At 41.2% G+C, this 13448-nt stretch overlaps 1 protein-coding gene across 7 annotated transcripts in view; it reads left to right on the forward strand.

Annotated features, from left to right (window-relative positions):
* The window catches only part of NEK11 (NIMA related kinase 11), a 283992-nt gene that overhangs the window by 32296 nt on the left and 238248 nt on the right, over positions 1-13448 (forward strand). The window contains exon 2 of one of the 7 annotated variants that reach the window (XM_072651320.1): positions 8733-8860. The exons of the other annotated variants lie outside the window; for them this stretch is intronic. The gene's annotated coding sequence lies outside the window, so the exon portion shown is untranslated. The remainder of the gene's footprint in view (positions 1-8732; positions 8861-13448) is intronic. 7 annotated transcript variants of the gene reach the window in all.

The following is a 13448-nucleotide window of genomic DNA, read 5'->3' on the forward strand; positions in this document are numbered from 1 at the left end:
TCTTATAGCACAATAGTATTCCATTACATTCATATACCATAATTTATTCAACCATTCTCCAATTGATGGGCATCCCCTTGATTTCCAGTTTTTGGCCACCACAAAGAGTGCTGCTACAAATATTTTTGTATATGTGGAACCCTTTCCCGTTTTTATGATCTCTTGTAGATACAATCCTAGAAGTGGTATTGCTGGGTCAAAGGGTATGCACATTTTTTAACTCTTTGGGCATAGTTCCAAATTGCTCTCCAGAATGGTTGGATCAGCTCACAGCTCCACCAACAATGAATTAGTGTTCCAACTCTTCCACATCTTCTCCAACATTACCATCTTCCTGTTTTGTCATGTTATCCAATCTGATAGGTGTGATGTGGTATCTCAGAATTGTTTTGATTTGCATCTCTCTAATCTGTAGTGATTTAGAGCATTTGTTTGTATGACTATAGATATCTTTAATTTCTTCCTCTGAAAACTGCCTGTTCATATCCTTTGACCATTTATCACTTGAGAAATGATTTGTATTCTTGTACATTTGACACAGTTCTCTCTATATTTTAGAAATGAGGCCTTTATCACAGACACTAGTTGCAAAAATTCTTTCCCAGTTTTCTGCTTCCCTCCTAACTTTGGTTGCAATGGGTTTGTTTGTGCAAAAACTTTTCAGTTTAATGTAATCAAAATTATCCATTTTGCACTTCATAGTGCGTTCTCTCTCTTCTTTAGTCAAAAATTCTTCCCTTCTCCATAAATCTGATAAATACACTATGCCTTGCTCCACTAATTTTTTTTATAGTATCAGTCTTTATACCTGGGTCAGGTACCCATTTGGACTTTATTCTTGTGTACAGTGTCAGGCATTGGTCTATGCCTAGTTTCCACCACACTGTTATCCAGTTTTTCCAGCAATTTTTGTCAAGCACTGAGTTCTTATCCCAGAAGCTGAGGTCCTTGGGTTTTTCAAACAGTAGATTGCTATATTCATTGCCTACTGTGTCTTGAGTACCTAGTCTGTTCCGCTTGTCTACCCTTCTGTTTCTTAGCCAGTACCAAGTGGTTCTGATAATTTCAGAACTCATTTATTAAGCATCTATTGTGTGGCGATTACTGTGCTAAGTCCTGGGCATAGAAAAACAGTGGGGAAGACAACCCATGTGCAAACAGCTCTCCATAAGCAAGATATTTGTCCATTTATTCCTGATCCCATTTGGGGTTTTCTTAGAAAAGATACTGGAGTATTTTGCCGTTTCCTTCTCTAGTGCATTTGACAGATAAGGAAACTGAGGTAAACAGGGTGAAGTGACTTGTTAAGGGTCTGAGACTGCATTTGAACTCAGGAAGATGAGTCTTCCTAATTTCAGGCCGAGTGTTCTATGCATTACGGAGCCACCAACAGCTCTTTTTTTTTTTTTTTTAAATATTTCTTTATTTTTAGTTTTCAACATTCATTTTCAAAAAATTTTGAGTTCCAAATTTTCTCCCCATCTCTCCCCTCCCCCACCCCAAAATGCCATACATTCTGATTACCCCTTCCCCCAATCTGCCTTCCCTTCTATCACACGCCTCCCTTCCCTTATCCTCATCTTCTTTCTTGTCTTGTAGGACAAGATACATTTATATACCCCATTACCTGTACTTATTATTTCCCAGTTGTATGCAAAAACAATTCTCAACATTTGTTCCTAAAACTTTGAGTTCCAGGTTCTCTCCCTTTCTCCCTCCCCACCCATCCCCACTGAGAAGGCAAGCAATTCAATGTAGGCTCTATATGTGGAGTTTTGCAAATGACTTCCATAATAGTCATGTTGTGTAAGACTAACTACATTTCCTTCCATCCTGTCCTGCCCCCCATTTCTTCTGTTCTCCCTTTTGACCTTGTCCCTCCCCAAAAGTGTTTACTTGTAATTGCTCCCTCCTCCCCTTAGCCCTCCCTTCCATCATGTCCCCCATCCTACTTATCCCCTTCTCCCTTACTTTCCTGTAGTGTAAGGTAGATTTTCATACCAAATTGAATGTGCATGTTATTTCTTCCTTAAGCCAAATGTGATGAGAGTAAGCTTCACTTTTCCCCCTCTCACCTGCCCCCTTTCCCCTTACATTGAAAAAGCTTTTTCTTGCCTTTTTTATGAGAGGTAATTTGCCTCATTCCATTTCTCCCTTTCTCCTCCCAATATATTCCTCTCTCATCCCTTAATTTTATTTTTTTAGATATCATCCTTCCTATTCAACTCACCCTGTGCTCTCTAAGTATATGTGTGTGTGTGTGTGTGTGTGTGTGTGTGTGTGTGTGTGTGTGTGTAAATGTGTGTAATCCCTCTAACTACCCAACTACTGAGAAAAGTCTCAGGAGTTACAAATATTATCTTTCCATGTAGGAATGCAAGCAGTTCAACTTTAGTAAGTCCCTTGTGATTTCTCTTTCCTGTTTACCTTTTCATGCTTCTCTTGATTCTTGTGTTTGAAAGTCATATTTTCTATTCAGCTCTGGTCTTCTCATCAAGAATGCTTGAAAGTCCTCTAATTTATTGAATGACCATTTTTTCCCCTGAAGTATTATAATCAGATATGCTGGGTAGGTGATTCTTGGTTTTAATCCTAATTCTTTGACTTCTGGAATATCATATTCCAAGCCCTTTGATACCTTAATGTAGAAGCTGCTAGGTCTTGTGTTATCCTGATTGTATTTCCACAATACTCAAATTGTTTCTTTGTAACTGCTTCCAATATTTTCTCCTTGACCTGGGAACTCTGGAATTTGGCTACAATCTTCCTAGAAATTTCTTTTTGGATCTCTTTCAGGAGGTGATTGGTGGATTCTTTCGATATTTATTTTGCCTTCTGATTCTAGAATATGAAGGCAGTTTTCCTTGATGATTTCATGAAAGATGATGTCTAGGCTCTTTTTATGATCATGGCTTTCAGGTAGTCCTGTAATTTTTAAATTGTCTCTCCTGGCTCTATTTTCCAGGTCAGTTGTTTTTCCAATGAGATATTTCATATTGTCTTCTATTTTTTCATTCTTTTGGTTTTGTTTTGTAATTTCTTGGTTTCTCATAAGGCCATTAGCTTCCATCTGCTCCATTCTAATTTTTAAAGAACTATTTTCTTCAGTGAGCTTTTGATCCTCCTTTTCCATGTGGGCCATTCTTTTCCTCACTGGCTTTTTGGACCTCTTTTGCCATTTGAGTTAGCCTATTTTTAAAGGTGTTATTTTCTTCAGCATTTTTTGGATCTCCTTTAGCAAGCTGTTGACTCACTTTTCATAATTTTCTTGTATCTCTCTTATTTCTCTTCCCAGTTTTTCCTCCACCTCTCTTATCTGATTTTCAAAATCCTTTTTGAGCTCTTCCATGGCCTGAGACCGTTGCATATTTATTTTGGAGGTTTTGGATGCAGAGGCCTTGACTTTTATGTCTTTCTCTGATGGTAAGCATTGTTCTTCCTCATCTGAAAGGATGGAAGAAAATACCTGTTCACCAAGAAAGTAACCTTCTATAGTCTTATTTGCTCCCCCCCCCCCCTTTTTGGGCATTTTCCCAGCCAGTTACTTGACTTTTGAGTCTTTTATGACGAGGGGGCTATACTTTGGGGACCTGTAAGTTCTCAGTTCCTCCAAGGTGGCACAATCAAGGGAGAGGAGTTTACTCCTCTCTTGGCCTGCTCTGTGGTCTGGGGGCTACCTAAGTTTTCTGCCCAGGATCTGCAAGTAGAATTCACTTTCCAGAGCCTCCATCAGCTCCATCATGCCAGCACTTTTCCTCACCCCAGGACCACCACTCAGGTCTGAGCCCCAGATCCACAGCTCAATTCTCCCAGGGTCTTTAGGCCCAGGGCTCCAAAAATGGATGTTATTACTGCTGCTGCTGCTGCTGCTGTCTAGGGCTGGGGGTGGGGGAAGACCTTGCTCCCTTCTCATCCAGGTGAAAAAGCTTTCTCACTGACCTTTGAAACTGTCTTTTACATTTGTAGGTTGAGAGATATGAGAACCGTAGCTGCTGCTGGGGATTCTGTCCCCAACACCTGTTATGGTCCTATTCCTGCTGGTGCTGCATGGCCAATGCTGGGCTGGGCTCTGTGGCCTGTGCTCTGCTCTGCGCCCCATGCAATACACCCTTCTTGTTGGCCTTCTGTTTTGTGACTTCTGCTGCTCTAGAATTTGTTTAGAGTAATTTTTTACCGGGATTTTATGGGCTGTGTGGGAAGAGCTAGATTAGGTGCATCTTTCTACTCTGCCATCTTGGCCCTGCCCCTATTACTGCCACCAACAGCTCTTAAGGAAGATATAGGACAGGATTCATTGGGGATGATTAGCAGAGGGAAGACACCAGCGTTCAGATGGATTGGGAAATGTTTCTGAGATGTTAACAGTTCCTTATTTGTCCCAAGAATAAAGTTGTTTCCATTCCTTTGTGGGCCCTCTTGATTGTTTTTTTCTTTTATATAACTTTATCACTACCTTGCTTTTACACCAGCCATTTCCTAATATGCCCTTTTCCACCCTCATTGAATCCTCACTTGTTACATAGCCAAAAATAAAACAAACCAATAAATCAAAACCAACCCACTCAGAGATCTTGGCTCAGAGTATGTACCACGTGCCCCACCATAGCCACTGGAATGTGTTTCTTCATCTATTTTCAGAGACCAAGATTGTTTATCATAGTGGGTCAGAGTTGGTCCAACCCTTTCTGTGGTCTTCATTCCCCTTGCTTTATACACTCTGTGTATCGTTTGCCTGACTCTGCTTATCTCTCTATGAATGAGTATAACAAATGTTGTCAGATCTCTTCTTGCCAGATGGGAAGAGCTTTGGTAGCGCCAGCCAACCCAGTGGGCCTTTTGGCTTCTGTGACGTCAGTTTGCTGAAGTCATGGAATGCACAGATTGGAGAAGGGCCTCAATTTGTCAACCATTTATTGTAAATGAAAAGATGTTTACGTGACCAGGCCCAGGTGAATTTGACCTTTAACAAAGTGCTGTGGGTTGAGCACTTGGGAAACAGCTCACTTTGCAGAGCTCCCATGCTCTCTAATGGACTCAGGGCAGAGTTTCTTAGAAATGGGAGGCAAAACAACATGTAGTCACTGATGGAATGACACTGGCCTGCGGTCTGATTCATAATAACAGCCTGCTAAATAAAAGGGATCAAAACTGGCCAAGAGAGACTACAGATAATTATCCCAGGTGAAGTGACCGCATTGAAATGACCTATTGTAAACTCACAAGTAACCCTAGAAATAGAAGTCATGGAAATCACATTTAATGAAGAAAAGTATTCTTTCATCTTCTCACTATTCTAAGGTTTTGGTAGGTTTATTTTTCATTTAGGAAATTTTTTCAGCCTCTTGACAATTTAATGCAAGTTTGGTTTGGTAATATGGTCTGTGGGTTGAAATATGATCCCTAGGTAACTTGGAAGTCATGGAGTCTAACCTCATTTTACAGATGAAGAGATAGACCTGGAGAGGGGAGAAAGGACTTGCCAGTGTTTCATATAGGTAGGGTTTTGAACCCAGATCTCCTGCTCTCTCCACTGTACTACAGTATCTCCCACATTATCTTAGATTCTCTCTCAAGTCCCTTCCCCCTTTCCCTGGTTTAACTGTTACCTAGAAGGAGGCGACTCTTAAATCTCTTATCCTGATCAATGACCAGACCTTCAGGTTACTTTTCTGTTCTTTCCACTTCTCTGTAGGGACCTCTGTACTTGGGTCCCCCAAGCTTTGGAAAAGTAAAAGTGAAATTCATCTAATTCCTAATAACATTTCCTAATAACACTTTGTGATGATTAACCAAGTTAACAAAGATGTAGCGTATCCACAGAAAACCTTTAAAAGAAAATCCTAATTCTTGTAAGTGGGGTAGGTTTAATTGCAAACTTGCCAAATGAGACTGTTGGTAGTTCGGTATCTGGAACATCTTATGTCAAATTCTTCACCTCTGCCTCATTCCCCAATTATCCCTATATCATGGCACCAGATTCCTTACTTCCATTCTCCTGGTCCCTGGTGTTTGCATCCTCAGGTTTTGTTTTTTTTGAAAACTCTCTTTTGGCTTATGCGAAAAGAATTATTAGCTTTTCCCTCTAGTACCTCTCAAAGTCATCTTTCTTCTCCATTAGATTGTGGATTTGTGGGCAGGGACTTTCCCCCTTTCTTAGTATCCAAAGTACTTATCAGAGTACCTGGAATATAAATAGGTGCTTGACGGTGGACTCTTTTCCATAATTATCACCCTATTTTGGGCCTTGCTTGCCATTTGTCTGTTAGGTCAGTAATCTTCTAGCTGATCAACTCCAATTACTCTTAATTATATCACCTCCATGCAGCTTGCAACATAATCTTTTCCCAGTGCCACGTTTATGATGCCACTGAAATTCAGCAGAGTTCAGATTAATTGCCACCATTAGAGAAGGGATGAGAAGATATATCTTTTAAATTTTCTTATACCATCCTCCCTTCCTCTTTGCTGTTTCCTCACACAAGACTTTTCATCTCTATACTCTGAGCATTTACACGGACTGTCCCTCCTACCTGGAATTCTCTCCCTTCATCTCTTATCTCCTGGCTTTCCTGGCTTCCTCCAAGGCCCAACTAAAATTCCATCTTCTGCCGGTAACAGATCCTGTTTCCTCTTGATGCTGGTACCTTCCCTCCGTTGATAATCTCCAGTACATCCCATATAGAGCTTGTTTAGGGATCTTATTAAACTGTGAGCTCCTTTGGAATCTGGATATGAGTCTGGCCCTCCTGATACATGGTAATAGTGAATAAATTCCTATTGCCTGACTGGTAGCTCTGACCTCCAGTTCACCTGTATGTGCACTGAGGTGTTTGCATTTTGCCTGTCATGTTAAAATGTGACCTCCTTGAGGGCAGTGACTATTTTTACGTTTCTTTATTTCCTAGTACTCAGTACAATACCTGGCACATAGTAAGCCTTATTAAATGCTTGTTGACTGACTGATCTAGAGGAGCCAATAGAGTTTATTGATATCATTTTGTTGTTCTTTTGTCATTTTTCAGTCATGTCTGACTCTTTCTTGGCAAACTTACTGAAGTGGTTTTCCATTTCCTTCTCCAGATCATTTTGTAGATGAGGAAACTGAGGCAAACAGGGTAAAGTGACTTGCCAGGGTCACACAGCTTGAAAGTGTCAGAGGCCAGGTTTAGACTCAGGAAGATGAGTCTTCCTGATTCCCAGCCCATTGCTCTATCTATTGCATTACCTAGCTGCTCATTCTTTTTTGTTTGTTTGTTTTTAAACCACGAGGCATATACAGAATCATCCTTGGATATTAATCACTTAAAATTTGTATTCTCATGTACTTGCTTATATGATAACTTATAATTTTTCCTTTATTTCTTTGGAAGGGACAGGAGCTATGGGCCTTATCTCTCTAACTGGACTGTATACTCCAGAGAAGCATAAAGTATACCTTGGATTTCTTTTTGTAGGTAAATGAGTCCTGGACCCATCTAAGTCAGGATGACCGAGTTTGAATCCTGTCTCAAACACTAGTTGTGGGATCGTAGGCAGGTCACCAAACCTTTCTTAAAATCAGCTTCCTTTTCCATAAAATGTGAATGATAACAGCCCTTACCTTACAGGGTTTTTGTGGGGGAGGGAGGTGATGAGATCATGTAGATGAGAAGTGTAAACATTAGTGTTCTCATCTCAGTTGTTAATTACTGTTGCTCCTATGATTCTGCTGAGAAGTTTAATGCTTACTGAGTTGGGATATTCAAGAAAACTAATTTGTGGGAATCTGATTTTGGTCCACAAGAGGGGCTGTGTTACCAGCGGGTCGTTAGGTCTGCGAGCTACCTGTGGAAGTCCCTTGGACAGATGAGTTTTCTGGCAGCCTTGGCTTCAGAAGCTTTAGAACTGCACAGAGGGGTTCTTCTAGCCATCAACACATACCGCTAGCATGAAAGAACTAGAACGTGGAGTTTTAAAAGATAATGGGGATCCCTCTGGGTTTAATTGGGGAAACATATGAAACTTCAGCTGTGTGTACCTGATACAAGAGTGGATATTTAGGAGCTGATGACAGAAATGGTGGCTGAGGAAGAAGCCTTTTTTAATGGCTAAAATATCATGACTTGCAGTTGATTGAAAACAAAGTTTTATTTATGCCTTTTCTTACACAACAGTCTTTTCCAAATCTGTTCCTTGACCCTTCTCACCCCAAATCCTATCCCCATCCCCAGTGGACAAAATGACCTTACCAGATGGTAGAGGAAGCTTCCAAACCCACTGTCTGTCAATTGCTCTAGCAAGCACAGGGAAGGACATTTTTGCAAATTCATTTAAATCCTGTTGTCTTTTAGTGCTGTTTTTATTTCCACTATTGTGTTAATTATGTATAGGGCTTCTTAGCTGATTGTGTAAAAATGGTAAGAGTAACACTTCACCTTTGCTGGAAAGGTTGTTTAAGGATTGTGGATTTAGGAGAAGGGGAGGTCAAGCATGGGTATTAGAATAGTTAGGAAGCAGAGATATTTCTGTGAATGGGTCCCATGATTTCTCTTTCTACCGATGAAGATGGGCCTCTTCTTTGCATTTTCTAGTCTTAGGCTGGCACATAATCACTAGGGTCAGAGACCCCAGGTCTTCCTGGCTCTGAGGTCCTTTGCCCCATCTCAGCATCCCTATGTCTTAGCTGAATCACTCTCTCCTCTATGACTTTGGTTGTACCATAACAACCTCACTTATGTGTTTCCTGAAAACAGTACTTGACTGAAACTTTTAAAAGTAGAAGCTGACAGCCTGTGAACACAAATTCCCATCGAGAAATCAGCAGAGAGAGCAGATGTCTGAGCATACGAAGGCAACAAAAGCTGAATTTCTGGCTGATTAGGTGAGAGCTCACATTTGGTTTTCTTTCTTTCTTTTCTTATGAGTCTTGGGGAATATTTACTCTGTGGTTAGTATTAGGCAAGGCCTGTTTGGGATGATGTGCAGAGTCTCTGACAAGTCGAGCCATATTACTGAGAAACATTATTTGACCTTCAGTTCAGAGGTTTTTTGTTTTTTTTTTCAACTTAAGTGTATTGATCTTGAAAGTGGGAAGATGATGGCATAAACTGTGTGCTTTGTTTTTGATTTTACTGCATCAGTCTGTCCATCCATCTGGACCTTGTCTCACTACACAAATGTTGGGTTTGTTGTCTATGTGCCATATAGTCAAGATAAAGGTTGAGATGCAAACTGACCTAATGTCTCAGAGTCAGGAAGCTCACTTGTAACATATTCTGTGTGATTGTGGGAAAGTCCCTTAACCCCTCAGTGCCCTGGGTAATTTCTCCAAGACTATAAGTTGAAGAAGCATTATTGATCTGAATTGGTAGAGAGTGTTTACACATTGGGAGTTCCCCACAGAAATAAAAATATAAGTCTAGACAAAAAAAAATAGCAAGTCAGAAAGGTAATGTATGTTGTACGTGTAAATGTAAAGTCAATTAGCTTTTGTCAGGGCATATCATAGACTTGTAGGATCTTAGAATTGAAAGGGGCCTGAGAGATCAGATTCCCTGACCTTTAACACTAATGCAGGTATCCCCTCCCTAAAATCTTGACCAACCCAAGAAGTTCTTGAAGAAGGGGAGAAGGAGAAGAAAGCAAATTTATTACACTCCTCCTGTATTCTAGGCACTGTGCCCAGTGCTTACAGATAGTATCTCATTTGATTATTTGATGGGAGTTCATCCGTGTTTTAGGCAGCCTGCTCTCTCTTTGGGTAGTTCTAATAGTTCTTCCTTATATGGAGTCAAAATCTGTTGCTGTCCAACTTTCACCCATTAACCCTAATTAAGCCCTCTGAGCCACGATTCCCTTTCCAGGACAATGTCACACAGTTTCCTCTTATATATTCTAAGTGTCAATCTATCAGAAAACCTTTATGGAGCTCTTACTATGTGCTAGGCACTGTGTTAAATGCTAGAGATACAAAAAGAGGTGGAAGATAGTACTTGACCTTAAGAAGCTTACACTGTAGGGGTGTCAGGCAGACTAGACTATCAGATACTTTTTGTCATTGAGTTGCATAAAATAAATGAATGAACAAGCACATTTATTAGTGCCTGCCCAATACGGAAGTCAACCCTCCTTTACTCAAATCAAAGTCAACTGCAAGTCATGTCATCCTTTCCCTGATGTCATGGTCCTCTTCAGAGTGAAGGGCAAACACAACAACAAATACAGATGTGAAACACTCCCTGCCTCAAGGGGCTTAGAGTCCAATGGGAGAGTGGCAGCCAGCCCAGGGAAGGTTGCTTTTGGGAGTCACTGGCATTATGAATGGAGCACTAGGACATCCTTTGTTTTGGGTAGGCCCGGGTTTCCTGGTGAACTTGATGGAATGTGCAGTATGATTTGGGACAGGCTAACTACAGTGGTTGGGTGATTTTGCCCTCCTCCACCCACCCACAGGTGAGGACAGCTCCACCTTTTGGACAGAGGGCCAAAGCAGACTTCTGAAACTAGAAAGCCCTTTCCTTCTCCATGCCTGGGACGCACACACACCCTCCTTATCCCCAGATGTTTAAATTCTTCTCTTCCTTTAATGCTGGGCTCAGGCACCTCCTACAAGCCTTCTGCCATCTGTCCTAATAAAAGTCCCTCTGTCCTGAAGCACTTTCTGCTATGCATCTATCACATTTTAACTTGCATCCTTCTTGTCTTTGTTTATGTCATTTGTATAAGAGACTGCAGTCTCTGTAAGGGCATCATTAGTCATCTTTATATGACCAGCATCTCACGTAGGGATCTATATGTTGTAGCCATTTAGATATTTTCCAAACTGAACTAAAAAAGATGGTAAGGATTGAATCTATGAGAATCCTTCACATAATTGAAGACAGTTGTCATGGTCTTCCTGAGAGACAATTAGGGGGCTCACTAGAATACCTGTGTTCAGATTCAGCCTCAGACATTTGCTAGTTGGGTGATCCTAGGCAAGTCACTTAACCTCTGCCTGCCTCAGTTTCCCTACCTGTAAAATGGAGTGTGTGTGAGGGGAACTTGATGATCTCTAAGGCCCCCTCGAGCTTTAGGTGTTCTTATGAGTCAGTGATTAGATAATTCCTTGTGAGCAGGGCTTGCTGTATCCCTAATACAGTGCTTGGCACATAGGAGGCATGTAACATTTGCTTGTTGATTGATGGAGGTTCCCTTCCAGCTGTAGATCTGTGATTTTTAGGCCTATCACCTTCAGTCTGGTTCACATTCTTCACTTTGTCAAATTCCTGCCTTAAAACATACTGCCCAGAACAGAATGTAATTTGCTAGACATTAGCTCTCCAGCCTAGCATACATTGATACACTGACCTTTTTTTATCTGGACATTACATTCGTATCAAAGCAACCTAGGACTGCATTAGCTTTTTTTTTTAGAAGCCAAATTTCTCTCCTGTGGTTTTGAGCTTATTTTCAGTTAAAATCCATATTTTCCCTCCCTGTAATTGTTATTTCCCCCAAAGTAGGTCTTCCCTATCCAATACTTGTAAAATTGACTTTTTAAAAATTTAAAGATAGGTCCTTTTATTTACCCCTGTTAAATTTCACCTTGTGGTCCCTGTCCTGTCCCTAGCATCCCACCCAAGATGATTTCAGATCTTATTTTCATCATATATCCTATTAGCCATCCTTCCCCCCTTCATGTCCATTTGACAACCAAACCTTTACTGAGCCCCTCTTTGTATGTGAGGCACAAGGCTAGGTGCTCTCGAGGACACAAAGGTGAACAAGACATAATCCTTGCTTGTAGGAATAATGAGTAACATTAATGTAGCCAGTTTAAGGATAACAGAGTGTGTTTTTTAAACTAATACCTCATTTGATTCTCATGATAATCCTTTGACATAAGCATTATTGGTGGTGGCGTCCCCATTTTGTAAATGAAGAAAATGAGGTTCAGAAAGGCTGAATGTTTTGCCTGTGGTAACGTAGCTAGTAAGAGTTGGAGGCAGAATTTGCTCCCAGATCTGTCTTGACTCTGCCTCTGTCCTCTAGAGCCACATCAATCTGGAGGTTATGATTTGCTAGAGTTAAGGATGTACACACCAACTCTAATGCAAGTGAGAGTGGAGGTGGTAAGTATCTATTAGAGGTATGGAAAAAAACCCTGTGACAATGTAGAGAAAAGAGAAATCACTTGAGGGTCAGGAGGGTGAGGTGGCATTGAATCTGGGCTTTAAAGGTTGGATGAGATCAGGAAGCATCAGCAAGGACTCAGCTGTGCTAGGTGCAGGGAAAGGTATGAGAGCCATGAATAGCAAGGTTTCCTGGATTTGAGAGTGTGTGAAAGAGGGAGGAACAAAGGCTGAAAAGGTGGGTTGACTCTAGATGATGGAGGGCCTTGAATGCCATGCCATGGAATTTGGAGTTTATTTGGTGAGCAGTAGAGAATTATTGAAGGTTTTGATTAGTGCCATATATTAGATTGGGGTGGGTGGAGTCAGTCAGTCTACAAGCATTTACCATGGGCCAGGCACTGTCTAGACACCAAGGATGAAAAGAAAAGCCAAAACAGCCCCTGTCCTCAAGGAAGAGAAAATATGCAAACCACTAGGGACTTAGGAGAGACATACAGAATAAATGAAAGGTATTCCCAGAGAGAAGGCACTAGCAGGGTGCATAGAGGGGGAGGGAATTAAGAAAGGCTTCCTACAGAAGGGGAGATTTGGGTTGAGTCTAGAAGGAGTAGTCAGAGATGAGGAGGGAAAACATTCCAGGAATGCTGGACAGCTGCTGAAAAGTCACGGACTTGGTACGTGGGGTGTCCTGTTTGTGGAGCACCAATAGGCTTGTATCACTGGAGTGTAGAGCACATGGAGGGGACATGGGAAGGTAGGAAGGGCCCACCTTAGGAGGTTCTCTAAAGTCCAGGCAGAAAATTCTATATTTGATCCTAGAAGTAGAAGGAATTTATTGAATAGGAGGAACCAGGGTGACATGGTCAGACCTGTGCTTTAGGAAAATCATTTTGACATTTGAATGCAGGATGGACTAGGGTGGGGAAGGACTCAAAGTGGGGAGAGCAAACAGCAGGCTATTGAGGTGGGATGAGTGTCTGTACCTAGCCAGCCTCTTTGTGAGTGAGAGAAATGGAATATATAATGATAAGACTTGAGGTGGAGAAAATAGGAGACTGTTACTTTTAGGCTGATGACAGTTGGAATGAAGAGAAGGGGACAGCTGCACAAGATACTGCTAGTTTTAATTGAAAGGAATTGACAGCTGATTTGATGTTCCAAAAAGAAAAAGGGGCAGTCAGAATTAGCTTCAAAGTTTCAAACACAGGTGACTATAAGTCCTTTAACAGAAGAGAAACATCAGGGGGGAAAAAGCAGGTTTTGGCAGGGAAGATGATGAGTTCAGTTTTGAAGATGTTAGATCAGGGGCATTATGAGATGTTTAAGTGGAAGTTTGAAGTTTAAGTCTGAGAT

The sequence above is a fragment of the Notamacropus eugenii genome, chromosome 3 (assembly GCF_028372415.1).
Source record: "Notamacropus eugenii isolate mMacEug1 chromosome 3, mMacEug1.pri_v2, whole genome shotgun sequence".
Taxonomy (NCBI): Eukaryota; Metazoa; Chordata; class Mammalia; order Diprotodontia; family Macropodidae; genus Notamacropus; species Notamacropus eugenii.